At 44.7% G+C, this 26,313-nt stretch overlaps 1 protein-coding gene across 3 annotated transcripts in view; it reads right to left on the minus strand.

Annotated features, from left to right (window-relative positions):
• NPAT (nuclear protein, coactivator of histone transcription) overlaps nt 1–26,313 on the minus strand; it is a 352,831-nt gene that overhangs the window by 166,568 nt on the left and 159,950 nt on the right. The window lies entirely within an intron of this gene.

Here is a 26,313-nt window from a genome sequence, read left to right on the forward strand (position 1 = left end):
ATTAAGGAATATAGTTTTTAATGTCAAATACTTGAGTTCTGCATTATACATCGGTTCAAATGACTCCTTCACTAGCTAGCTCAGCATGAACTTCAAGTTCTACATATGTGTGGATACTGCCCGTACTGGAGCTAGTCTCTTTGCTCCCGTCCGGAATCTTCTGATTATGTGCAGTGAAAAGGCTTCTTCCTGTTTGTTCCCTACCTTATGCGACAATGGCCACCATGTGGCTCTTGAAGGATGCATAAGTAAGTTTTCATCTAAAAGGTAAATAAGGTATCTAATGTCTGTGGTGTCCTGTGTACTAGCCTATAGGAATTATGTTCTGCTACACCAGTAAGAATTATGCTACTTACTCAGTAGGCATCTGTTCTTGCATGTAGAGCTGTAGATTCACATGATTTGCATACTCCTGCCATCTATTGTTGGGTCCGGATGTTTGCAAGTTGTTTTTCTTTGAAGAAGTCTTTCCTAGTCACGAGGTAAGGCAATTCCTCCTTTCGGTGATAGTGAGCATGGGCCTTGACGCCATTGTTAGATTGTTTTCCCGCAAGATAGTGAGAATTGAATAAGTACAGAGAAGTCCACGCATATGTAATGTAAACAATGCAAAACTGCAACAGCTACAGGTGCCTGGGGAGGTGGGAGGGCGCATGTGACTTTACAGCTCTACATGCCAAGAACAGATGTTTACTGGGTAAGTAGTATAATCCGTTTTGAGTCTTGTGTGCTGTAGATACACATGCCTTGCATAGACTATATAGCAGTATTCTCCCAAAGCGGTGGCTAACCAGTAGATGTTGCAGCTGTTTGAAAAAGTGTTTTTAGCACTGCTTGGCCTACATTGGCTTGTTGACGTGCTAACACTTCCACACAGTAATGTTTGGTAAAAGTGTGTGGTGTGGACCATGTTGCTGCTTTACAAACGTCAGCTATAGAGATGTTACCTAAAAAGGCCATAGATGCTCCTATTTTACGAGTGAAATGTGCTCTAGGAGGTTTAGATACAGATCGCTTAGCTTTAGTGTGGCATGTTTGAATGCACTTAACAATCCATCTTGAAATACCAGATTTAGAAATGGGATTGCCTCTGTGAGGCATAGCAAATGCAACCAACAGTGGTTTTGTTTTGCGAAATCGTTTGTTCTTTCAATGTGGTATAACAGCACTCTTCTGACATCAAGAGTATGAACAGCTCGTTCTGCTACAGAATCAGGTTAAGGAAAGAACACAGGCAACTCAACTGAGTGGTTGATATGGAAAGCAGAAACCACTTTGGGAAGGAACTTTGGGTCAGTGCGAAGGACTAACCTGTCTCTATGAATTTGAAATAAGGGTTCTTCTACGGTTAAAGCTTGTAGCTCACCAACTCTACTCAATGAAGTGATTGCAATGAGGAAGGCCACTTTTCATGAAAGGAACTGAAGCGGACAGTTGTGTAATCGTTCAAAAGGTAGACCCATGAGCCGTGTAATAACAATGTTCAGATTCCAAACTGCTGGTGGAGGTATCCTGGCGGAATTATTCTGTAAGGCCCTCCATAAGGGCTTTAATTACTGGAACTTTGAACAGAGATGAACAAGTTACTTACCTTTGGTAACGCCTTTTCTGGTGGATACCGTATCTGCCTGTGGATTCCTTACCTTGTGAATATCCCCTGCGCCAGCAACATTCGGAAACTTTTGTAGCAGTCCACGCCGATGAGGTCGAAGACGACGTCACAGAGGCGCGACTCCGCTGACGTCACCGGCTCCATAAGAAGACCTCGTCGGCGTGATGACGTCAGTTCGCCCTTTTTTCCGTGCCTTCGAGGCAAACGGACAGACTGACAGCAATATATACACAGCATACACAGTACATAATATACAATGCAACACACACAGTGGGGAGAATAAATAGAAAGGCAAAATAAATAACACAATGCCTTTGATAGAAACAAATACATTTTGAAACACCATCATATACTGAAGATATACAAGGGTGGACAACGGGGAGGCGGGTGGGTCAGTGAGGAATACACAGGCAGATACTGTATCCACCAGAAAAAGCGTTACCGAAGGTAAGTAACTTGTTCTTCTGATGGATACATCTGCCAGTGGATTCCTCACCTTTTGAAAAGATTCCCACAGCAGTCCCACTCCCGGAGGAGGGTGTCCACCCTTCTATACCAAAAAGTCCTGAAGGACTGAACAGGCAAAATGTCCGTCCCTCCTCATCTCGGTATCCAAGCAGTAATGCTTTGCTAAAGTGTTAAAGGAGGCCCAAGTTGCCGCCCTACAAATGTCCTCCACAGGAACACCCCTAGACAAAGCAGATGTGGAAGACTTAGCTCTAGTGGAATGGGCTCTTAAACCCTTACCAGCCAAAGAGTAACATATCTTGATGCACAAGACAATCCATCTGGAAAGGGTGCGCTTGTGCACCGCTCTGCCTTTCCTGCAGCCAACAAAGCCCACGAAGAGCTGGTCATCAACTCAAAAGTCTTTTGTCCTGTCAAGGTAGAAGCTCACCGCCCTCTTAGGGTCCAAGGTCTCTCCTCCTCCTTGGAACGGTGAGGGGGAGGATAGAAGGTAGGAAGGGTAATGGACTGCCCCAGATGAAAGGGAGTTACCACTTTAGGCAGAAATGCAGCCCTGGTCCTAAGTACCATTCTTTCAGCATGAATGGTCAAAAACGGGGGTTTTGAACTTAGAGCTTGAAGCTCACTTACCCTCCTTGCCGAGGTGATTGCGATGAGAAAAACCGTCTTAAAAGACAACAGTCTCAAAGGACACTTGTGTAAGGGCTCGAAAGGAGAACACATAAGATAAGTTAAGACAAGGTTTAAGTCCCATTGAGGCACAATAAAGGGAGTAGGAGGAAACCTGTTTGTAAGGCCCTTAAGAAATCGTAGAACAATAGGCGATTTGAACAAAGATGGCTGATCTGGCAAGCAAAGGAAAGCCGACAAGGCCGATAAGTATCCCTTAACAGTAGCCACAGCACATCCTTGCTGAGCAAGAGAAAGGGCAGACTGCAGAATATCAGATAAGCGAGCCCTCAAAGGATCAACTGACTTCTCTCCAGACCAAAGTACAAATTTAGACCACCTATAGGAATAGATAGATTTGGTGGAATGACGTCTGGCAGACAAAATTACATCTACCACATCAGGCGGGAGAGAAAAAGAATTCAGGTTGCCCCGTTCAATCTCCAGGCATGAAGGTGTAAGCTCTGGAGGTGGGGGTGTAGAACCTGCCCCTCCGACTGCGAGAGGAGGTCTGCCCTCAGAGGGAGACGGAGCAGAGGGCATGAGGAGAGATGGAGAAGATCTGTGTACCACACCCTTCTTGGCCAATCCGGGGCGATCAATATGACTTGGGCCCAGTCTTGGCGAATCTTCCTCAGAACCCGAGGAATCAAGGGTATGGGAGGAAACGCGTAAAGGAGTTGTGAGCCCCAACTCAACTGAAATGCGTCCCCCAACGATCCCTGCATCGGATACTGGAGACTGCAGAATGACGGGCAATGAGCGTTCTCTTGAGTGGCAAACAGGTCCACCCGAGGAGTTCCCCACATCCGAAAGACGTGACGAACCACCTCCGGATGAAGCCTCCTCTCGTGATCGGCGGAGAACTGCCGACTGAGACTGTCTGCACGTACGTTCAGAACCCCGGCCAGATGATTTGCCATCAGACAAATCCGATGATCTAATTTCTTGGCCTCTCTGTCACTTGGAACCTGGGGAAAAGCACCTTTAGATTTCCCTGAACAAGCAGCCTGAACCACCAGGCTCTCAGGCGACGGGTGAGAAGTTAAAAACTCAGGGTCCCCCGGAGCTGCCCTATACCTCCTGGCAACTGTTTTCGAAACTGCGGGAGCAGAAAAAGGCTTACGCCACACTTCCATCACAGGATCTATGATGGCCTCATTAAAGGGCAACAAGGGTTCTGAAACAGTAGTGGGAGAATGCAGCACCTCTGTCAAAATGTTCGACTTTAATTCAGTAGAAGGCAACTGCAGATCTAACAGCTCAGCTGCCTTCCTTATGACTGCATGATATGGTGCCACATCCTTTGAGAGCTCATCAGAAGGTGGAGTAATTTTCCATTCAGGAGATAGATCAACCACTAGCCTCCTTTAGCTTTTCAAAAACGTCATCAGACTCCACAAGCTCTCCTTCTTCTGCCTCTTCCAAAAGGTACCTTTGCTCATCAAGCACGCTTTGAGCCTCCCTCCTAGACCGGATTCTTACAACCGGCGTCGGCGGTGCCGTGTTCGAATCCGACGGCGCCGGTGCCGGCGTCTAACGTGGATCCACAGGAGCAGCCGGCGTCGAACGAGGTTGAGCCGGCGCCAGTGAAGAAGGGAGCGGCGTCGATTTCCTCGGCGCCGGTAGATGCCAAGACGGCATCGCCGGAAAAAATGGCATGAAGGGGGCCTGTGGATAGGCTTGAGGCACCCCCAAACTGAAGGCCATTGGACCCATCGGACCCGAAGGTGCACCAGTGGAGTACATAGCTCTTGAAAATACCCCGTACATTGCATTTAGATAATGCGTGGGGTCCTGACCTGGTCCAGGGAACGCAGGGTACTGATCATGCATCACCGACTCGGGCCAACCGGCGCCGACGGTGGAATTTGCGGGGTCGAAGGCTCACCCGGTACTGGAAGCTCCTCAACCGGAGCCGGAGACGAAGCCGGAGATGGAACCGGCGTCGAAGATGGAACCGGCGCCGGAGATGAAGCCGGAGCCGGAGAATGAACCGGTGAAGCCACTGGAGAAGAAGGGCCAACAGGTGAATCCGGAACGGGCGAGGGAGATACAGAGTCCTTACGGCGTCGAGAAGGTGACTTCGACTTCAGAGCCGTACTCTCGTCAGAGTGACGTCGAGAAGAATGTCTCCTCTTCTTTTTGTGCTTCTTAGATCTTGAAGCATGCCCCGAAGTCGACTTTGACGCCGACCTCGACCTCGTTCTTGATTTTCTCCTACCTCTCTTCTATTTTTTCATCCTCGCGATGAAAAGCTTCGCTTCTCTCTCCTTGAGAGCCTTGGAGCTCATCTTGCGACAGCAAGAGCATCCATCCACATCATGGTCCGAAGATAGGCACCATACGCAGTCGTCATGTGGATCCGTGATGGACATAAGCTTTCCACATTCGCGACAGTGCTTGAACCCAGACTTCTTTGTCGACATTTTCACAAAAAAAGGACAGAAATCCAGTAGAAACACAAAGTAACAGTGAAGCTACAGATAGAGATTCCCGAAATCCGTTGGCGTCGACGGTGCGGAAAAAAGGGAACTGACGTCATCACGCCGACGAGGTCTTCTTATGGAGCCGGTGACGTCAGCGGAGTCTCGAGCGGAGCCGTGCCTCTGTGACGTCGTCTTCGACCTCATCGGCATGGACTGCCACAAAAGTTTCCGAATGTTGCTGGCACAGGGGAAATGCGCCAGGTGAGGAATCCACTGGCAGATGTATCCATCAGAAAAATGCCTGTTTTGCAAATATGCAGCTATTGCTGCAAGATGCAAACAAATGGAAGTGTAGGCTAAACCAGCACGTTGTAAATGCAGTAGGTAACAAATGATATTTTGAGTAGATAAATTTAGAGGATCAATATTGTAGTTAGTACAGTACATAACAAAACGTTTCCATTTAGCTGCATAGCATGCTCTGGTAGTAGGCTTTCTTGAATCTTTAAGAACGGTCATGCATTCTGGTGGCAAGTTAAGATATCCAAGCTCTATGACTTCAGGAGCCGAATCATTAAGTTGAGCTCCTTGACGATTTGGATGTCTGACTTCTCCAAGGTTCTGCGTGAGAAGACTGGAATTTAGATGCATTTTTTGATGCGGAACTATTGACAGTTCTAAAAGTGTTGTGAACCACGGTTGACGAGCCCAAGTGGGACCTACTAGAATCAGTATGAGGGATGTTTACCTGAGCTTCCAAGCCAGAAATGGAACAAGGGGGGGACGCGGAAAAGCGTGGACAAATGTCCTGATCAATTCATCAAAAGGGCATTGCCTTTGGATAGAGGGTGTCGGAACCTGGAGGCGAAGTTTTGACATTTTGACTTGTCCACTGTGGCGAACAGATCTATTTATGGGAATCCCCATTGTTGAAAGTATGGAAGGAGAACCTGAGGATGAAGTTTCCAATTGTGAATTTGTTGTAGTCTTATACTTAAGAGGTCGGAAACCTGATTGTCCACTCCTGGGAGATGTTCTTCCAGAAGGTGGACTTTGTGATGAATTGCTCAACGCCAAATCGTCTGAGAGAGGCGAGACAGTTGCAGAGAATGTGTATGTAAGAAAATGGCTCTGTATATACTGTTCCCAAATAGATACAGTGTGCACAGAGTCCACAGTCCCCAGAGGATGGGCAGAGGCTAACGTTAGATATTACCTTACTCTCTAAAGTGGTAGCTTGGTCGAGCAGTAAGGCAGTATCAGAGGACAGTGTAAAGCATTTGTTGTAAACACTCAGTCAGCAAATGGTCTCACACTCAAGAACTGAACTCTAGGCCAATGGTTTTGTATCAAAATATATAGTTGTTTTATTTTAGAACCAACAATAGGTATCAAAATATAATTTCTCAGAATGAGATGCTTTAGATAAATACTTTTCAATAGGCAATAGACTTTTGAATATAATAGATACAGTGGTTGCAATACGCAACACAATTTCAAACACAATAATATATTGAGCTCAATGGGAATTTCTAGTTAAATGCAATTAGTTACTTTAAGGATTACTTTTCTAACCACAGGACTGGATCCTGGATTCATCCTGGGACATTTCCTGCAAACAATTGAGTAAAAGCGTTTTGGTTACATTTGTGATTTTTAAGCAATATTTTTGTATTTTAACCCCTTCCCCGCTCATGACGGAACCGTTCCGTCATGAGCCACGGTTGCCGTGTGCTCATGACGGAACGGTTCCGTCATGCCACGACCGTTGGCGGCCGCTCCGCCCACGCGGGTCTGTTTCCCCGCCTGTGCGGGGGGACAACGCAACTGGGCGGAGTCATGACGGAACCGTTCCGTCATGAGCACAGCTCAACCGTGGCTCATGACGGAGCGGCTCCGTCATGAGCACAGCGCCACCGCGCTGCCCCCCCGCGCCGCGGCGGAATTCCCGCCGCGGCGAAGGGGTTAAAAGCTGACACTTAGAAACTTTTTCACATAGAATCACCAATGTTATCCTACGGGAGGAAATTCACTTAGCAGGTAAGTGGTGTTATGGTTACTTTTTCTAACTCAGTGGTGAATCCTGGATCCAGCACGGGTGCATCACCTGTAAACAGTTGAAAGAATGTGTTTTGGTTATACAGGCGATTTTTAACGAATATTTGTAAGTTTGTAAAAACCAGGCAATGTTATCCTATAGAAGGAAATTCAAATTACAGGTAAAGTATGTTCTCGTTACTTTTGTAATCCAGTGCTGGGCTCCTAGGTTCAGCACTGGAACATCTATCTAAAACAGGTAAGCAATTACGTTTTCATAGTTGGTGCGATTTTTAAAGAATATTTGTAGTTTGCAAAAATCGACACTTTCACAGAAAAACAGTCAACGGCTTCCTATAGAAGAAAATTGGGTTAACGGTAAGTATGGTTGTAATTACTTTTCAGGGTCAGTGCTGGGCACCAAGATCCAGCACTGAAGTCTCTCCTGGTAGCAGGTGAGTATTTTCGTTTTCGTTACTCGGTTGATTTTTGGTGAATATTTTAAAGTTTAGAAACTCCACAAGAATTTCCAAGTGAAACCAGCCAATGTTTCCCTATGGAAGAAAAGGGAGTTATCGGCTTTTGGGTAAGTACTCGACTGGCAGAGATAAGGTTCTGGGCACAGACTCAGGGGTCTCCCAGGGTCAGGTAAGTACAGTCGTTACACCCTCAGAGGCACAGGGGCAGCCGGGTGCAGAGTGAGTTAGGCCAAATGTTTTCCTATGGGAGGCAGGGTGCCCTTGGTTGGTGGCTGCTGGTTAGCAGGCCACGCGGCTGTGGCAGCCGGGCTCCTGGTCACTTGCTCAGGGCAAATGGGGAAGTAGATCAGAGTAGAGGTTGCACTCCCAGGGGCACTCGGGCGGCTGGGTGCAAAGTGCTTTTGAGCCGTCGGGCGCTCAATGGATTCCTATGGAGAAGCTCAAGGACGAACAAAGGCTGCAAGCTGGGGGACGAAGATTCTTCAGGCGTGACCACCACTTCGAGGGGTAAGTTGGGTAGTTAGAGGATAGGTAGGCACCCAAGAGGCGGGCACAGGGGGCCGCAGGGCACCGGGTGCAGGGGTGTCTTTTGGCGTTGGGAAATCTTACCCTCAGCTGATTGCGGTTGGAGGGGTCCCTGGTTCTGAGGCTGCAGGCGTCGTCAGGAGCGTTGAGGCAGGTCCTTGGGTGCTGGATTCCGTGTCAGAGTCGCCGGGGGGACGTCCTCTTGGTGTTTGTCCACTCAGGCACAGGCCAGACTTGGTGGGTGCAGAGTGTGCAGGGTTCACGGTTCCGGGCTGGTGCCAGGGACTGCTACTTGTTTTTTGAGCAGGACCACTGCTCGTGGGAGTCCCAGGGTCGCTAGAGTCACAAGGCAGTCAGGACCTCCGGGGTTTCTGAGGTTGCTGACCACTGGAGTCGCCGGGGTTTAGCAGGAGCAGGTTCGAGGGTCGACAGGCCGGTAGGGCTGGGGCCAAGTCAGTTGGTGTCGTCCTCTTCTTAGCAGCTGCACGGCGGGTCTTCTTGTTTCTTGATTTTCTTGCTGGTTTCGGATCGGGATCTGAGAAAGGAAGGTTCAGGGTGCTTCCAAATATTAAATTTAGGGGCGTTACAGGTAGGTAAAGGGCAGGGACCAATGGGTCCCTTCCCTGGGGTGGGTACACCTCCTATCCTGCCACTCTCCTGTGGGAGGGGGGCAGTAGCCTAGTCCTGATTGGGCAGGGCTTCCCATCTTCAAGATGGCGAGAGCCCGGAGATGTGCTTCACCTCGCCTCCCCCACCTGAGGGGTGGGGTTGGCAGAGGCTGGCACACCCCCTGTCCTTCTTTGGGGTTTCCGGCCAGTCTTCCCGCCAGAGTGGGGGTCAGAACCGGTAGGGGCCAGTTGTTGAGTATAGCAAATGGCCTGGAGAAGCTCAAAAAGGTGGCATGCCTTTGAAGCATCCCCTGCCCATCCTGGGGGAGGAGACCTAGCACCTCGCCCAGGATGTGCATTGTTGCATGCCCAGAAGAGCAGTTGGCTCTCTGCCCAGGGGCCCAGCAACATGTCTGCTGTGTGGCAGCCTAGGCAGCCCCTCAGACAAGACATGGGTTGTAGGTTAGGTTCAGGGGGCATCTCCTGTAGATTACTCATGTGCAATCTTGCATAAGGCACTATTGCGATGCATGATGCCATCATCCCTAGTAGTTGCATAAACTTTCTTGCTGCTAAGTATTGATTGGCCTAAAACTGTATCAGCAGAGATTGAATATTCTGAATTCTGGCTACATTGCGAGAGGCTAGAGCTGTACAGTTGTTTAGAGTCGTTCCCAGATAAGACTTCATTTGTGAAGGTTGAAGGTGTGACTTTTGAAAATTGACTGTGAAACCCAATTGGTAGAGTAGGTCTAATGTAGTCTGAGTGTGGTGTAGACTCTTTTGATGCGTGCTGGCCTTGATGAGTCAGTCGTCCGGATATGTGAAGACAAGGATTTGTTGTCTTCTGAGATGTGCTGCCACTACTGCTAGGCATTTTGTGAATTCTCTAGGAGAAGTAGTTACTATGAACGGGAGAACCTTGAATTGATAGTGTTTTCCTGCTATCACAAATCTGAGGTATTTGCGATGAGCTGGATGAACCGGAATATGAAAATATGCATCTTTTAAGTTTAGGGTGGACATAAAATCACCTTGCTATAGCAGTGGAAGGACATGTTGAAGCGTGACCATATGGAAATGTTCTGAAAGTATGTACAAATTTATTGTCCTTAGATCCATAATTGGTCTTAAGGAACCGTCCTTCTTGGGGATTAGAAAGTACAGAGAGTACACTCCTGAACCATGGTAATGCAATGGAACTGGTTCTATAGCTTCTTTTGTTAAAATAACTTGTACCTCTTGTTTGAGAAGCTGCAGGTTTTCTGACAAGAGTTTCTGAGTGTGAGGTGGAATGTTGGGAGGATTGTTGGTGAGCTCCAGGCAATAACCATGTCAGATAATGGCTAGAACCCATGTGTCTGATGTTATGGATTGCCAAATGGGGAAAATTGTTGAAGTCTTCCCCCAACAGGTGTTAGATTATCGGGGGAAGGGTAGGCAAGTCACTACTTATTAGGAGAAAGGGAGAAAGGGAGCTACGTGTTGACGTGCCCTTACCTCTACCCTTAAAATTGTTTCCTCTGTACCCTCCTCTAAAGAAACCTCTACCGGAAGAGGGTTGTGTGTTGGACTTGTACAAGGAAGTGTTAGAATCTGATGATGTAGTTTTAGACCCTGCTCTATAGAATGAGCGACGAAAAGAGCCTCTGCTTGAAGGAGATCGCTGTGCTTCCATGGATTTCGAAAAATCTGTCTTTTTCAATTTTTTCTAAAGCCTCATCAACCTGGGGTCTGAAAAGATGTTTGTTAAAACGAGTGTTTAAAATAGACAGTTCTACTTCTGGTTTAAAACCTGAAATTCTAAGCCAGGCATGCGGACATAAGAGGATACTGGGGTTAGCTTTTCTCGCTGCAGTGTCAGCAGCATCTAGCGCACATCTAATAGAAGTATTAGAGATAAGTTTTCCTTCTTGGACTAGCTCTTGTGCCTTTTTCTTGTGCTCTTCTGGGAGGTGGTGAAATAGACCTTCCATCTCGTCCCCGTGTGCCCTGTCATACCTAGCTAGAAGGCCCTGCGAGTTGGCAATGTGCCAGTGATTAGCAGCTTGAGCAGGAACCCTTTTACCAGATGCATCAATAAGCTTTGATTCTTTATCTGGGGGGAGTGGCATTTCCAGATGTCTGAGTTCGTTCTTTTACGAGCATTGGAAAATACCAGTCGAATCCAGAGGGAGCTGTCCTTTAATGAAAACCAGATCCGAGGGTGATGGTTTATATTTTTTATCACCCCTTTTAAATTCATGCCCAAACAGGGTCCTTAAAATGTAATCTGCATGTCTCAGCATGCCTTTTAACATAGGGAGACTCTGGCTAACTTTGTGTGAAGACCCTAGTGTCTCAAATTAAAAATTGTCATCCAAAGTCGCTTTGTGCAGTGTTACCCCATAATATGCTGTTGCCCTGGAAATTAACTCTAGATCGGAAACATTATCTGGCGTGGAAGGTTTTGAGGGTATAGGTCTGGATCATTATCTATAGGTGGATCATTATTATAATCATCTCACAAATATGTAGGTAAAGGAATATTGTCCTTATCATCATCATCATCCCCATCTCTTAAATCAGGCTGTGTGTGAGGAGATCCTTGTAGTGCTATGTGTAGTGGATCCGAGCCGGACACTATTGGCAATGTTGGAGATGGTGAAAGTGGTGGATGGGATGGAAAAGTAGGATGGATAGGGCTTGTAGCAATGTCTTTCTTCTTCTTAAGGGGGATCTTGTAGCCAGTGTCTTTTGAACTGACTTTCCTTTTGGAAGGAGTTTTGGCTAGTGTCAGGATTGATGTAGTGTAAATATACTTTTATTTTATCTGTTAAAATCATAAAAAAAAGTGGAACATACCACCATGATAAAAACATCATAATTCAGATACAGAATAAAGATTGCAATAAAACATTATTAGTTGTCGTAACCCTCATGTGATATGGTACCAAAGAACAACAGATTACTATAACAGCAATGTAAACATATCCATGCTTTCTATTATAAATAAAGTGCGAATGCCAATGAAAAATGGGGAAGGAGCAAAGTGCAGACCTGCTATGCATAATCTTCTGTCCAGTTTCTCAAGTCACTGTAGTTTCCTATCCCGGAACATTTACTGGCATTATCGTGTTTGTGCCTAGGATTTATCATAAAAAGGAGCTTTGAAAGAAAGGGAGTACCAAAAAAAAAAAAAAAAAAAAAAAGAAGGTCTGAAAAAGACTTAGGCTGGCTACTTTATACCCTTCTTCCAAGTTCTTATTTTAATATTTCATTCTTTACAAGTTTTTGTGCGGTTTCTTTCTTTTCTAGTTCTTGTGCTACTAGTGACAAAAATTTGACAGTGTTACTAGACAGTTGAACTAAGGAACCGCTGAGGTATTTTATGACGGCAGCTCTGCAAGTCCGGATTTGAGTTTCTCTTAGGATTGGCCTTAAAAGTGACGTCCTTAAGTTATGTAGTGCCAGACAGATGCATAACAGATGTAATAGTGACTCTACTCCATAACCACAGAGGCGGCAGTCCAGGGATGGGCAAGTCTGTAGCCATTTTGGAGTGAGATCTTTGTTTGAAAAAGAACCCAATCTCAGTAAAGTCAATTTCCGCTTATAATGGTCTCTGAAGCATTCTTGCAGGTAGGGTTGTGGTTTCATTTGCTTGTAGGTTGGCATAATAATAATAATAATAATACTGCCATTTATTAAGCGCGAACAGCTACCTCCTGGGAAGTGTCCCAGCGCTATAGCGGCAGTTGATCAGGGAGCGATAAATTAATCTAAGTTGAAAAGCCAGGTTTTGACTGCCTTTCTAAACAGTATTTCAGAAGAAATCTGACGTAGGGAGTTGGGGAGAGAATTCCACAATATAGACACCCCTAACATAAATGATCTGCCGCCCAACCGGGTTTACTTTACTCAGAGTGGGGGGGGGGGGGGGGGGGGGGGGGGGGGGGGAGGGGAGTTAGTGGAGTAAATTCTGGGAACAGGACTCAAAACACGTGACTGCGTGTAAACACCCAACCTCTGTTTCAGATATGCAGGGCAAGGACCGTGAAATGCCCAGAATGCTACGGTCAAGGCCTTGAATTTAATTCTATTGGCTACAGGTAGCCAGTGAAGTTCTCTAATATGCGGAGAGATGTGTTGCCAAAAAGGAACATGTTTGATTAATCTCGCAGCCACATTTTGGACCATCTGGAGTTAGCGTAGTCCTGCGTGGGCATGGGTCTTTGCCAGACTTCCTCCAGATTTAGCGTTAGAAGCGCTTGTTTTAAAATTTGACATATAGAATTTGGGTTCCTTGATTGGATTTCAACCTCCTCCCGGCAGTGGTGGGCTAGTGTGTTGTCTTCCGCAGCCCTCATTCGCCAGTAATATTTGGCCAGGACTCCTTGTCTGGCCTGCATCTGGTTCGTTAATCCATATTCCAGGCGTATCTGTGCCTGAGAAATGTGTCGCGGGATTAGAAACAGTTTTTTTAAACAATCTGGACTGGGCTAGGTTTAGTATTTGGGAGTCATTAGTATTCAGCATTTCCGAGTCATAAGTTATCGCTGGCAAAAGTTTTGCAGCCACTACCTTTAGGAGATGATTTGTTGAGCTGCCACTTAGGCTTTTCTGTAAAGGTTTGAAAGCAAATGATAGTTGTTTGATTTTTGTTTGAGCATGTTCTAGGTGTTGTTTGAAACTTAAATGGCGATCTAAAAGAACCCCAGATATTATATACTTCCACCTGCGATAAGATGTTTGAGTTTATCCTCCAGATGAATTTGGGGCGTTTTTTATGAGTGCTGGAAAAACATAAAACGTTAGATTTTTTAGATTGATTATCAGTTGTTCTTTTGAAATATATTGCTAGTTGAGAGATCAGGCGCTGTAGACCAAGCGGAGTTTGAGAGAGTAACATGATATCGTCCGCGTATTGCAAACTTGCTATTGGTGACTTTCCCAATTTGGGTGGGTCTCCATAAATGAGAGTAAGGTTGCTTTCTAAATCAGCCGGTTAGAGGTTGAAAAGACACGGCGCCAGAACACATCCTTGCTTTGACCCGTTTTTGGCTGGAAATTTCTTGGTTAAACTCCGGCCATCCCATTTTTAGGTCTCGCCTGACCCAGCGCATGCGCTGGTCTGGCGAGACATATTGAGAGGGCTCCAAAAAGTGCTACCAGGCCAGCCTAGAGCTACAGTGCATGTGCGCGGGTGCCGCACTTTACCGCGATTACTTTCACTTTCGCTGCCCCACGGCCGCTTTGATGTTTGATCGCGATCACTTTCACGGCCGCTTTGCATAGCCAATAGGTCTCGCTTTTGGGACCTTATAAGTATTTAGTTATGGAACTGTTGCATGGCTAAACACTTATAAGGTCCCAAAGGCGAGACCTATTGGCTATGCCAATGCTTGTTAGGTCTTGCGCCTAGCATTGCAGTGCGCAGCACTGCTCGCGCAGCAAGAGACCTCTTGTAGGGGGTTTGAAAACGGCCCTAGGAATCGCACACGCTTGTGCGTGTGCTTTTCCTTTTGGGCCACGCTATTTGCCTTTGCGTGCGTCTTTTTATCCAAGACAGCACGCAATTGGCCAAAGGCTGGCGCATTGCTCCGTCCATGGCCTATTGGTGTCTGTTACGCGCACCGCTGCCATGTGGTTTCAATTATCGTGCCCAGACACGGGCACGATAATTGAAACCACATGGCAGCGGTGTGGCGCACGTGCACCACTCGCATGCTTGTATTTCAACGTGACGGAAATATCAGCCGGGGTTATTGTGTGAGAGCGAGCATGGAGGGAGGTGCTGCTCCCTGGAGGTATTATAGAAAGGTTGCGGGTAAGGTGAAGGTTAGGTCGGTAAAGTACGCTATCTCCTTTTTCTGTTATTAGAAGTGGCAGAATTGTGCTATGAAGCATTAACTAAAATCAAAATACATACGAGCACTGTTTGAGATAAACAAATGAAAACATTAATGAACTCTAGCCAGTCTCGAATTTAAAGGTGCAAAAGCAGTGATTTAACAGATGGACTCTGACATTAGTGATCATTTTGTGATTGCAACGGGCCCCTAAGATCAACCACTATAATATAAAAGCATAGACACCGCTATTTAAAGGCAATGACTAGCGCAAAGCTACTGGGTTAACGAAACATATGCATAACCATTCAGCTTTTCATCCTCCCAAGCTGAGAAAGAATGAGTTTGGGACTGATTGTACCTGTTTAAGGGTCAAAGGAAAGTTCATACATGATGTGGTGCGTACAGAAACGTTCAATAACACTTACAATTATTGAACAATGCGTAACGGGAACTGTAAACGCTTATATCACGATACCTTGAGACACCCTCCCCTTTAAACACTAGATCACACCATACCGGAAGAGGGTGGCGTTTGTGGCGCCATTTTGAGCGTTCCAAATCCTAAAACAGACAGCCAATCGGTTTAATCAGCAAAACACCGCCTTTATCTCCCACCCCTCGTACTTACTGATGTAATGTGGGCAGTTCCACCTGCTCAGAAACTTCTTCCGCACTTTTTGTCCAGCCCGGTGGACCTTTCCCAATGTATCGCTGCCTCTTTTCGGCTTTGTTCTCCACAACCATGTCCAACTGTGCATCAAGAACCCGGAGGCCTATTTCTTGCGGCGGCTGTTTTTTTTTTTTTTTTTGTTTGAAATATCAGTGTCCTCCCAGCAGGAATTAGGAAATGAATGCCTGCTTAGCAGAACAATGCCCGCGCGGCCAGTGCGTTTCCTTGCATTGTGAGCAGGCCCCACTCTTCGTTCAGTGGCCGTTTTAAGCTGAGCGCCACCGCAGCGGCAGATGTATTTTTAAACGCGCCTCACTGTGCAGCGTATAGATCTGAGAGCATGCTGCGGCAGCAGAGAATAAATAAACTGCGTCACAGGCTCCAAATATTCGAACTCAGTTTGAGGTGGTGGGAGCTAGCTTGAAAGAACGACACACAATGTGCCACAGGACAACATCAGTGCATTAATACAATCACGCAAATTAAGCACATCTGACTAACTGAAAAATGTTGGACGTCTTCTATACATAGCCGGAACCACACCAATTTATACGAAGAAAAAAGGTTTAACATTCTGTAGGATTTTGGAGTTTATTAACATGAATGCCTTAAAATGTAGATCATTACAACACACTTTTAAACAAGCATTTGCAATGCAATAGGTTTCTCATCAGTTAAGTTTGTGCTATTGACATTGCTACTTAATGCAACACCAATAGCTCAAACTTTAATAATAACGGAGACCTATTGCATTGCAAATGCTTGTTTTATCTGAACCCAAGTTTGTGAATATAGGTTGATGACAGCTTCTAGTAATTGGGGGGGGGGGATTCCCCAAGCTTTCATTTTGACCCATAGCTTGACTCTTGGCACTTTAACAAAGGCTGCTTTAAGATCTACGAAACGTGTAGAGGATGTTTGAATTGACGATCGCTTTCTTTACTAAGAGGGTGAGTGCTGAAATATTTGTTAAGGTCCCAGTGCTGGCCCTGAACCCAGTCTGTGTTTTCGGGATTAGACTTTCGCTGCTTACTCATGTCTCAAAGTCTGCCAGTAGATTTGTTGCGTAGATCTTAGCCTCTACATCTATAAGTGCTATCAGTCTGTAATTGTTGGGGTCTGAAAGTGTCTTATAAATGGGTTGAAAGATGCTGCCCCTCCAAGAATCAGGAATGATTCCAGTCTCTAAGCTATTAGAGAACAGGGGGGTTAAATAGCAGGACCAAAACTTGGGGTCGTACCTGAACAGTGCATTCGGTAGACCATTGCTGCCCCATCCGATCTCAAATGTTTTATTGTATGCAGGATCTGATTTTGTGTTATCTGTACAGGTTCTTCTCTTTGCGCGTGCTTGTTGAAAACCCTGCTGTCTTTCTGTATTTCTCGGATTTCAGTATGGAGTTTAGCGTTGGATAAATTCTTTTAGTTGCTGACTGATGCGTCCGCCGATGTCCATTTTTGCATACTCCGACTCCTAGCTTCTGATTTTTTCTCCGGATTGGAGCACCTTTTGGTCTCGTATGTATTGTCACCAGTGTGGACTGTTGTCTGTACAGTTGTGAAATTGTATGCATCTTCAATATGAGTGCTCCAAGATTGTTCTGTTATGTCAGAGGTGAATTGACGATGTTTGCCATTTAGCAGAAAGTTGATTTTTGCCCAAAACGGTTTCGAGTTTCTCTGCTTACTTGCGTGGAGCAAGTTGATCTCAAATTTTTCCTTCTATGTTCGTTTGCCCACCTTTATTTCGTATTTTAGTTCCCTTTTCATCTTTTCTATAATTGTGAGAGTCTGGTGTGAAGGTTAGGGACCATTAGATCGAATTGACCTCAGTTGTTTGTTCAGTCGCGTTTTTATTGCCCATATATTTGGCGTGTACCATGGCCCTCCTCCTGTTCTGGGAGTTTTATGATCTCTATGAGTAGGTTGATATTTTTTATTGATGTTGTTTGTAAAAGACTCCCAGACCCCCGTAATATCTCCAGCGTGGTCTCAGTCTGTACGTTTTAACAATGACCGGCATGTCTCCATTATTTTGTCGATGTTCTTTTCATCCCAGATTAACTGTTTTAGGTTGTTGAGTTGTGTCGTTAATGTGAGAGGATTTGCCTGCTCTGATCCAATTGGAGTGATGGTTAATGTGAAGGTTTGAGGGTAATGATCGCTTTCGACTCGATCCTGAATTTGAAAATCTGTCAGCTAGCGTAAAATCGATTGTTGATCCTATTTTAGATGTCACCCTCGTAAACGCTGATGGACTGTCCAGAGGGCCTCTACCATTTAACGTGTGTAGGAAAAGGTTGTACAATTTTGTTGAATATTTCTTACCCATAGGGTCTTGTCTGCTTCGATTACCCAGTCTTGGCTGTATGAAACTCAGTAGGTTGCGCTCTTGGCCTTGGATTAGGTTCATGTTAAAATCCCCTGTTATTATGTTGGCACTTAGGTAAGTGCTTTTCAGTGTTTTAATTGCCGCTATTAGTTGCTCGATTCTTTGATCCTTCTCCTTTCTTACTGGATGAATGCAGAGATTCAATATTAGTAGGTCCGTTGAAGGTGAGAGATCTACTTTGGTACATTGCATCCATGTGGAGTCAAGGTCGATGTTTGTGTCTCGCCAAGAATGGTCCGTAGTAATATGTCGACAAGCCCCCTTTGGCCCTTCCATGCTGTGCCTCCATTTTTGCTGGAAAAACATTTTTTTTGTTGCCCGCTAATGGGGAATTTTTTTGTCTGCCAGGTTTCTTGAAGAAGGAGTATGTCATGATGTTGAATAAATTCCCCAAATCTTCTTCTTCTAACTTTGCACTAAGGCCATTAACATTCCAGGAAGAAATCCTAATGCTCCTTGCTTTCCTAAGAGATTGGCTTGGACTGGTTCATACATGTCCTCGCTGCTTAGGTCCCGATGTTTTCTGGTGCCTCGAGATCCACTGCTTCTCTTTGTGCAATTGTAATTGTAATTTGTCTGATTGGATGACCCTCTTCTTCCTTGATGCAGGTCTGATCCGGGCCTTTTGCGCCTTTTAAAAGGCTTTGTTTCTGTGTTTGTTGTTGTTGTTGTAATGGACTAGGGTACCGTGGGGGCTCCATCTTTTTTAGTTCTATGCCCCAATTTGAGAATTCTTCCCTGTGCTGCAGGATCAAGTCTGTGAGGCTATAGTCGGTCCATGTTAAGATTGTAGAGTCTGGACCTGTTAGATAAGGGTTTGGTTTAAACTCTATACTTTCCAAGTCACTGGATTTTATATGACTCAAATGGTAATTCTGCTAGTAATTTTAGGATTGAGGTAAAGCTTTTTCTGCTTTGGATCCAATTTGTCTTCTATAATGTATAAAATTGGTTCCGGGGGGATCTGAAATGTCTTCTTCGATTTCGGTGCCAAACGTTTGAGTGCCGAACTGGACTTGTCCGTTTTGTCCTTGAAAGCAGAAGGTTTCAGTGCCGAACCGGACTTGTCCGTTTTGTCCTTGAAAACAGAATGTTTCAGTTCCGAAGCAGACTTTTGTTTGGAAACGGAGGATTTTGGCTCCAAATTAGATATGTCTTACGGAGCAGAATGTTTTGGGTCCGAAGACCATCTGTCTTGGCTTGATCCCGAACCGGAAGGCTTGACTACGTGAAAAGGGAAATAACCAGCCGCTGGAAGCATAGCCAGGGATCTAGAGTGCAGAGGTGGAGACACGAATTCCTTAAGTGGGCGGCGAGTGAAAGTGTGATCAAGCTACGACTGGCGCATAGGTACCAGAAAGAGACGATATTGGAAGTGGCGCGAGCCTGGGAGGCGCTAGTTGAAGCATTACGCGGGTCTGGAGGAGACCAAGAAGGTGAGCCTGCCCACAGCTAGACCACAGGTAGTAAACAGCGCAAGGGAGGCTGAGAGGACTGAAAGCACAACCGGAGGAGAGGGAGATGGGTGGCAAGGGGAGAGAAGCCGAGCAATGGCAAAGGCGCACAGAGAGCATACACCTATAGATCAAGACACATTGAGATTAACGGCTGTTGGGGGAGCACACGGGAGGGGAGGGGAGGGGTGGGTAGGAATAGAAGTTATGGAGTTGGGGAAGATTAAGGGGAATAGAGATTAAGGAGGGTGGTAGGGCAGAAGTTGGCGAATGATAGGCAACGAGAGTGTGGGTAATAATGTAAACTTTTGTGGTTGCATAATATGACAACTATGTAGGGGTGAAGGGAGGAGCACAGTACTCCTGAGTATTGAATGCATCAATTGTGAAAGAGATGATGCTGAGATGGAAATGGAAAATAATAAAAAAAATAGTAAAAAAAAAAAAAAAAGGCTTGACTACGTGCCGGGCCAGAAGGCAGGGCGTCAGAAACATCATCTCGGTGCCGACCAAGGCTGAAGGCAGAGGTATTGCCGAAGCCTTATGTTTAGTGGAAACTATTTTATGAGGTATGGGGGTTTTAGTACTCACGACCATTTGTCCCGCTGGAATGTCTTTGGACTCTAACGCCATCTCTAGGTCCGAATCTTTTGCAGCTGTAGCTTCAGGTTCGAATTCTTCTCCGAAGATATCCGGAGTATGTTGAGTGCTTTGGAGCTGCATATCTCGTCGTCGAGCCCGATGATCTTGAAGAGTCTTTTTCAATAGGAACGATCGACAGACCTCGCAATCTTTTTACTCATCCCAAGCCTCCCACTACTGCTATGTCCTCCACAAAAAAAAAGAAAATCTAAATCCGTCACTCTTCTATCCTATACTAACATGTCCACTTCTCAAATTTCATATGTCACTATAGAAATTCACCACTAATCCTTTATGGGTTCTAGAGAAGTGTGCTACTCGCCACAAAAGTGGTTCAACACCCCATTAGGGGTAACAAGCGCTATATAAATGCAAACCTGTTTTCCCCTCTTCTATCCCTCCGCTATCCTTCTCAATCAAAATAACTGACTAATATCCACTACTCAAACTACTTTCATATTTCATTATACTAATTTACCACTAATCCTTATGGGTTATGGAGTAGCGTGCTCGCCAAGAAAGTGCTTCAACACCCCATTAGGGGTAACAAGCGCTATATAAATACAAACCTTTTTTCCCTCTTGTATCCCTCCGCTATCTCTCTCAATCCAAATAACTGACTAATATCCACCACTCAAATTACTTTCATATTTCACTATTACTTTCATATTTCACTATACTAACTCAACTCTAATCCTTTATGGGTTCCTGTGTAGCGTGCTACTCGCCAAAAAAGCGCTTTGATGCCTTGTCCGGGGTAGTAAGCGCTATATAAATGTAAACAAAATACAATACAAAATGGCATACCTCTCCATTCTGCATTGTGAGGCGGTCTTGTGAGTGTGGTAATTCTATTATTGCTCCCCATGACATTTCTAGAAGGTCCAAAAACCAAGTATGTCTTGCCCATTGTGGCACTTTCAGGATTCGAGTCATTGATCACTGCTTGCACTTTCTTATTGAACGTGAAATCAGTCAAATTGGGGTTAAAGCATAGGCAAATAGCCCTGGTCAATCTTATGATAGGGCAATTCCATATTGAAAGATGATGTGGGTACCTGGGCGCTACGTTTTGTCATTTTGTGTATTCTGATGTCATAACGAGATCTATCATTGGCTGGTCTCACATTTGAAACTCCCTGCAGTACTTGATCTTTAAGTTCCCACTCGTGTGAGCAGCTTCACTGCCTGCCTTGCACATCTGCCTCGAAGTTTAGTAGCCCTGACAAGTGCATCTCCACCAGATCTATGCGTTTTTTGAATGGCCCATTCCCAGATTTCTTGGGCCACTTTCGAGAGTTCATGCAATCTTGACTCCCATCCCTAAGCCCCCGCACTTGTTGGGATAAAACATGGTGGTTGAAGTGTTTGTCTGCACCAAACTGACTGTTCTTCTCTTTTTTGTGCATGGAAGGCTATCAGCACTAGGAAAAACGCCCTCAATTCCAACTCATGTATGTCTGTGCTGCTTATGTAGGGTTTCATGCCCCCATGATATTGAGGTAGTATCCCTTGTAGGGGCTCTAACCCTTTGAGGGATGCATCCTTGGTGATGGTCACTGTGGGAGTTGTGGTACCTATGGTTACATTCTTTATGTTCCAATACTTTATCGTCTTCTGCACTGCTTGTGACAGCCACTAGATTCTCCTAACTCCTGATTACTACAGACTATTTGCTTGAGAGCCACTCCTGTATGGGGTACATATGTGATCTGTTATAACATCCTTTACTTATCATGGTTTTTAGCATGGGTCTTTCATTCTTTTTCATGAGGTGTGATGTGCGGATTGTAAATGATTTTGATTTTAAGTTTTTTTATGGAATTGTGTACTGTTCTTGTACTTTTATGATTTACTTTGATAAATCAAAAAAAGTTACTTTGACTGACTGAATGAATATGCAAGAAACCGTTGATCTGATGGCCAGAAGACTTCTGTTTTGTCCAAGGACAAAATTAGCAATTTCTTATAGTTAAATAACAGAAGAACTTTTTCTGCCACTTTTTCTTCTGGTATAGTGAACTGTGGGAGAAAACGCAGGTAGGATAACCTGCAGGCTGAGATGAAAAGAGCTTAATACCTTTGAAATAAAGTGTGAATAATTGTACAGCATTACATTGTAGAAATGGAGGAACAGTTCATGGAGTTCAATTACTGTTTGTGAGAGCTGATGTTTTGGACACCGAATAGTTTGAGCTAGCCAAACGGGTCCTAACAACATGATCCTGTCGCAAAAACAGTTTTCTCCGTTAAACTGCATGCTGGACATTTTTTGTTAAGTCAGCTGTCCAGTTTGCACAAATTCCAAAAAAGAGTCTATAGTATTAGCTTCCACCATTCATATTATGAGGAAGATATGTAATATGAGCTGAGAAGCAGTAATGTACCACTACAAACTATAACTGGGTGTTAAAAATGAAAACAAAGCTGTTTTGCCCATCAAATATCAGATTTATCACTTTGTAAGCCAGCTGCATGAGTGAATTTAAAGTTCATCCCTCAACTGCTCACTCAAACTCTGTGTGCGTGTGTTAGCCCTACTTCCAAACAAAAGTTATTAGGTGGTTGAAACCACGTTTGGTCGAATAGCTGAAAGTTTCAAAAATGCATTTTTTGCTCAAAAGCTATTTCTAGTAACAGAAAACTAGAAAAGGTTAGAAACACAATAAAGGCAAATAAAAATCAAAAGTAATTTTAGGCTTTCCTTTTATATGCTGACAAGGCGATCATTTACCTATTCCGCTTTGCTGTATGGGTGTCTTAACCTTTCCAGCAGTTCAGAACACGGAGTCACACTAGTAACAGGAATCATAATCGCCTTCATCAGGAATTAGGACTAACAAAACTTTCCTTCTATGAAGGAAAAATGCCTAGCAAAAAAGTGGAGTCTTTGAACACAAAGTAGGATGGTTAATTTGATCTATTGGGGATGCAGTGGTCTGGCTTTAAGAAGGAGTCTAGACAGAAGAGGGTGAATATCAGCAAGGCACACATCTACCATTTTGGATTTACAAAGCACACAGTTTGCTGTAAAGTGCATAACTGAGGAAAGAAATGTGCACAGTGACCTAAAAGATAGGAATGCAATGAGTAGGAATTTTAACTTTAATCACTCAAGAAAAATCACCAATCAAATTAGATTCATCTTACAAAAACAATTACAATTATTCAGAGTCATAGAATCATCTGGAACAGCAAAAGAGAAGATAATCTGCTGGAAGAACTCTGATATGTGTCTGGTGAAGGAAGGAGGAGAGGTGTTTCCAAAACTGTAATGATTGGACTCAAAAACTGCTCTGTGGAGCATGAAAGATTCTTCAAGAACTAGGGACGCTAGTCTCTTGCTAATCTACATATCTAAGAAGTTCAAAAACCTGACCAAAAAAAATAGCTACCATTTAGAACTTATTATTTTGGCACCGTGAAAATATGGACAATCCAAGAAAAAGAGCGTGCAATATATGCCCAGATGGAATCAGCAAGATCAGAGGTGTCTGGGAGTTTGGCTACGGCCTGGAATGATACGAAGAAAATACTGTTTGTCAAATTGAACATTGTGGTGTGTATCCCAGGAGGCTGTTCTAGCAGAATGGAAACGTTTGGGGCACCAGAAAAAGAGTTACATGATCTTGGGAATTGAGGACAGGTGTATTAACAAATAACTTGAAGGTTTCAGCAAGTGAGTTTTGGAGAACAGCATTTTCTGGCTTACCTGTTTGGAAACGATTCTTGGGGGTGAGGGTGCAGAGTTCCGGTGGGTGAGGAGAATAGAGATCGAGGGACTCCTTTATTTGCATTTAAAAAATGAATGTACTTCTATTGTGGGTAACTTGAAAAGCAGAATCAGGTCACTTGTTCACAGACATATTGGAAACAGACATTGCTCTAACTGCAAAGGATCCAAAATAGTCCTGGGATTATTTTCTCATGTCACCACCAGAGCAGTTTCATATTTATTCAGTTTTAATCATTAAAAAGTGATATATATATCTTAAATGTATTTTATCTGTTATCGTAACACCGGAGTATAAATGTACTCTTCTCTATTGGTGATGTGAGGAGCAGGCTACTGGATTACAGGAATGTCATGTTATTTACCTTTCATATTAGTTTGGGAAATATATTTATTACCTTTAATGTCACTTTTGGTACTACTGTTGCTACATCACTCTCAATTTCTTTGACAAAAACCGGTCCACTTGTGCCAAACTAACAAAGGTTAAGCTCTTGATCTTATGAAAGGCAGTGTGAATCAGTGAAGTCAAAGGAGAGGCATAAAGGAGTTCTGGTGACCCAAAAATATCTGACTGAAGTCTCCAGGATTCTATAATGTTGAGGACTAAAGATAAAGCTCCCACTCCTAAAAAGAGGATACTCCTACAGTGGATGTCTGCCATCTTGTAGAAATGTAGGGTAGAACTGTGGTCTGTAAGTACTACCTTGTGCTTTATTGGAGAGAAGAGCTGTGGTGTTGTATATGAGCTGGATAAAAGTAATAACAACAAGCATTGAAAATGCAATAGGTCTCGCCTTTGATTAAGTTAAAGCCATTTGCTTTGCTAATGGTATTGTATAGCAAAGCAAATGGCTTTAACTTAATGAAAGGTGAGACCTATTGCATTTTTAATGCTGGTTTTCCCTTGGGGAGAACTTCCAGAACACCCCTTAATAGACATATTCAAATATCTGAAGAATATAAATAAAGATTTAAAAACATGCATTGTTCAGATGAGTGATATCAGCAGGAGGGATCATGGGAGCTTGCTGTGCAGAACTTTCCGTTCTGCTGCGAGCTGCATTTATGTAGCAAAAGATTCACTAATCCTTCACAGCGGAGTGGGCCTGTGAGCAGCGACGTACCCCCCTACACCCCATGCTATGAATGGGGCAGTAATGGCGCACTAAAGTCAATGACGGGACAGTGACCTGCCTGCGACAGCAGACGTTCCTCTCAGCATCTGAATTTGCAGTGTGTCGGCACTGAGATCCCTGTTCCTTAAAGAAACAGAGCAGATAATGCCCCGTATGGTAAGCAGCCGCAACAAAGAATTACACATTATGAATGGGAGGTGGGAGGCAGCATAAATCAGTCAGAAGGACCGCTTTCAGCTCCATCCAAGTCGGTACAGGCAGAGAGAGAAGAGCAAGCTCCGCAGTTACCCCCTGCCTTCACAGTGTGAATCCATGCCATGCTTTGTGGCAGTAGGTGTGGTTGCAAAACATTGTGCACAATCATTTTTTTTGTTTGCTCTTTAATTTAATATGGCGCGAACTCGTCCCGGAGGTATTGGAGCGCTTTAGATGAGCACCAGTTACGTTACACAAGGACACGTTCATTTTTGGTACGCACGCGGAGATTGAAATATTTGCCCAAAATCACAGCATGTTAAGAGCGACGCTGAGATTCAAACCTGGTTCCCCAACTGCAAGGTCGGCAGCTCTGACCATTGCGCCACATGCTTGGCTTGTTTTTTCTGCACTTTACTATGTGCCACGAATGCTCGCAGGTTCTCTTACAAAATAGACTGCAGCTGTGCGTACTTTCTCATCTAGCTTAGACAGTAAAAGCCGCTATGGTTTGCTTTGTATTAACACCACGCATTGTGCCTTGAGATTCCTGTTGTCATGCTGCGTTCTGCGAAGAGAAGCTGCCCTTTTCGAGTAAAGTAAACAAGTCTGTACGTGCTCGCCAGGTAGCCGCAGTTGACGTAGACTTTTCGCTTTTTCTGCCATCTCACATGGACGGCCTGCTTTCCTTCTGATCTTTATGGGGCCATGTGTTTGGCCCCATAAAGATAAGAAACCTTTTACTTCAGAAGGAAAGCAGGCGAGGCCGTCCAAGTGGGACGGCAGAAAAAGCAGAGCGAAAACGTCACCAACAGCTCTTTCCCAATGGCTGGCTGCCGTTTAGCATAAACGGGGACGCTGGGCAATGGGAAAGAGGGGCGGGGCTTAAAGCCCTTTACTGAAAAATCCCCAAAACGTTCAATCTCGGCAGCGAGACTGCGCATGTGCGCAGCCTACGCTAGCGAGACCTAAAAAGTTAGATAGACTTTAACTGCAGCAATGTTAAGTATAGGGGACTAACACATTTGTCCCATTAAGTACCAGAGGACCTCACACCAAGACTCTGATGGTTGGTGACACATGCCAGAAGGTAGAAGAGCACATTACCAGAAGGTATGAAGAGTGGGTCCACTATGTTAGAGCTTGCACAAGGCAGTAAATGTAGAAAAAGAAGCTTGGACTGGCTGTCCGGCAACAAATCCAGTATGCTGCATGGTGAAGCTGCAATGAGCTGGGAATTTTTCACGGCAAACCACCCCTATGTCTGAGGGTGTCAGTCTCAGAAACCACTGGAACAATTAGGATTCTACGTCCGGACTGGAGGCGAGGATTATGCCTTCTTTTCTTCACTTTTTTTTTTACAGCAGCCATGTACTTCAAACAAACTACTTTTCCCATGACACATCGGGAACAAAGAGTAGTTCAAA

This window comes from Triturus cristatus, chromosome 8 (genome assembly GCF_964204655.1).
Source record: "Triturus cristatus chromosome 8, aTriCri1.1, whole genome shotgun sequence".
In the NCBI taxonomy this organism is placed as follows: Eukaryota; Metazoa; Chordata; class Amphibia; order Caudata; family Salamandridae; genus Triturus; species Triturus cristatus.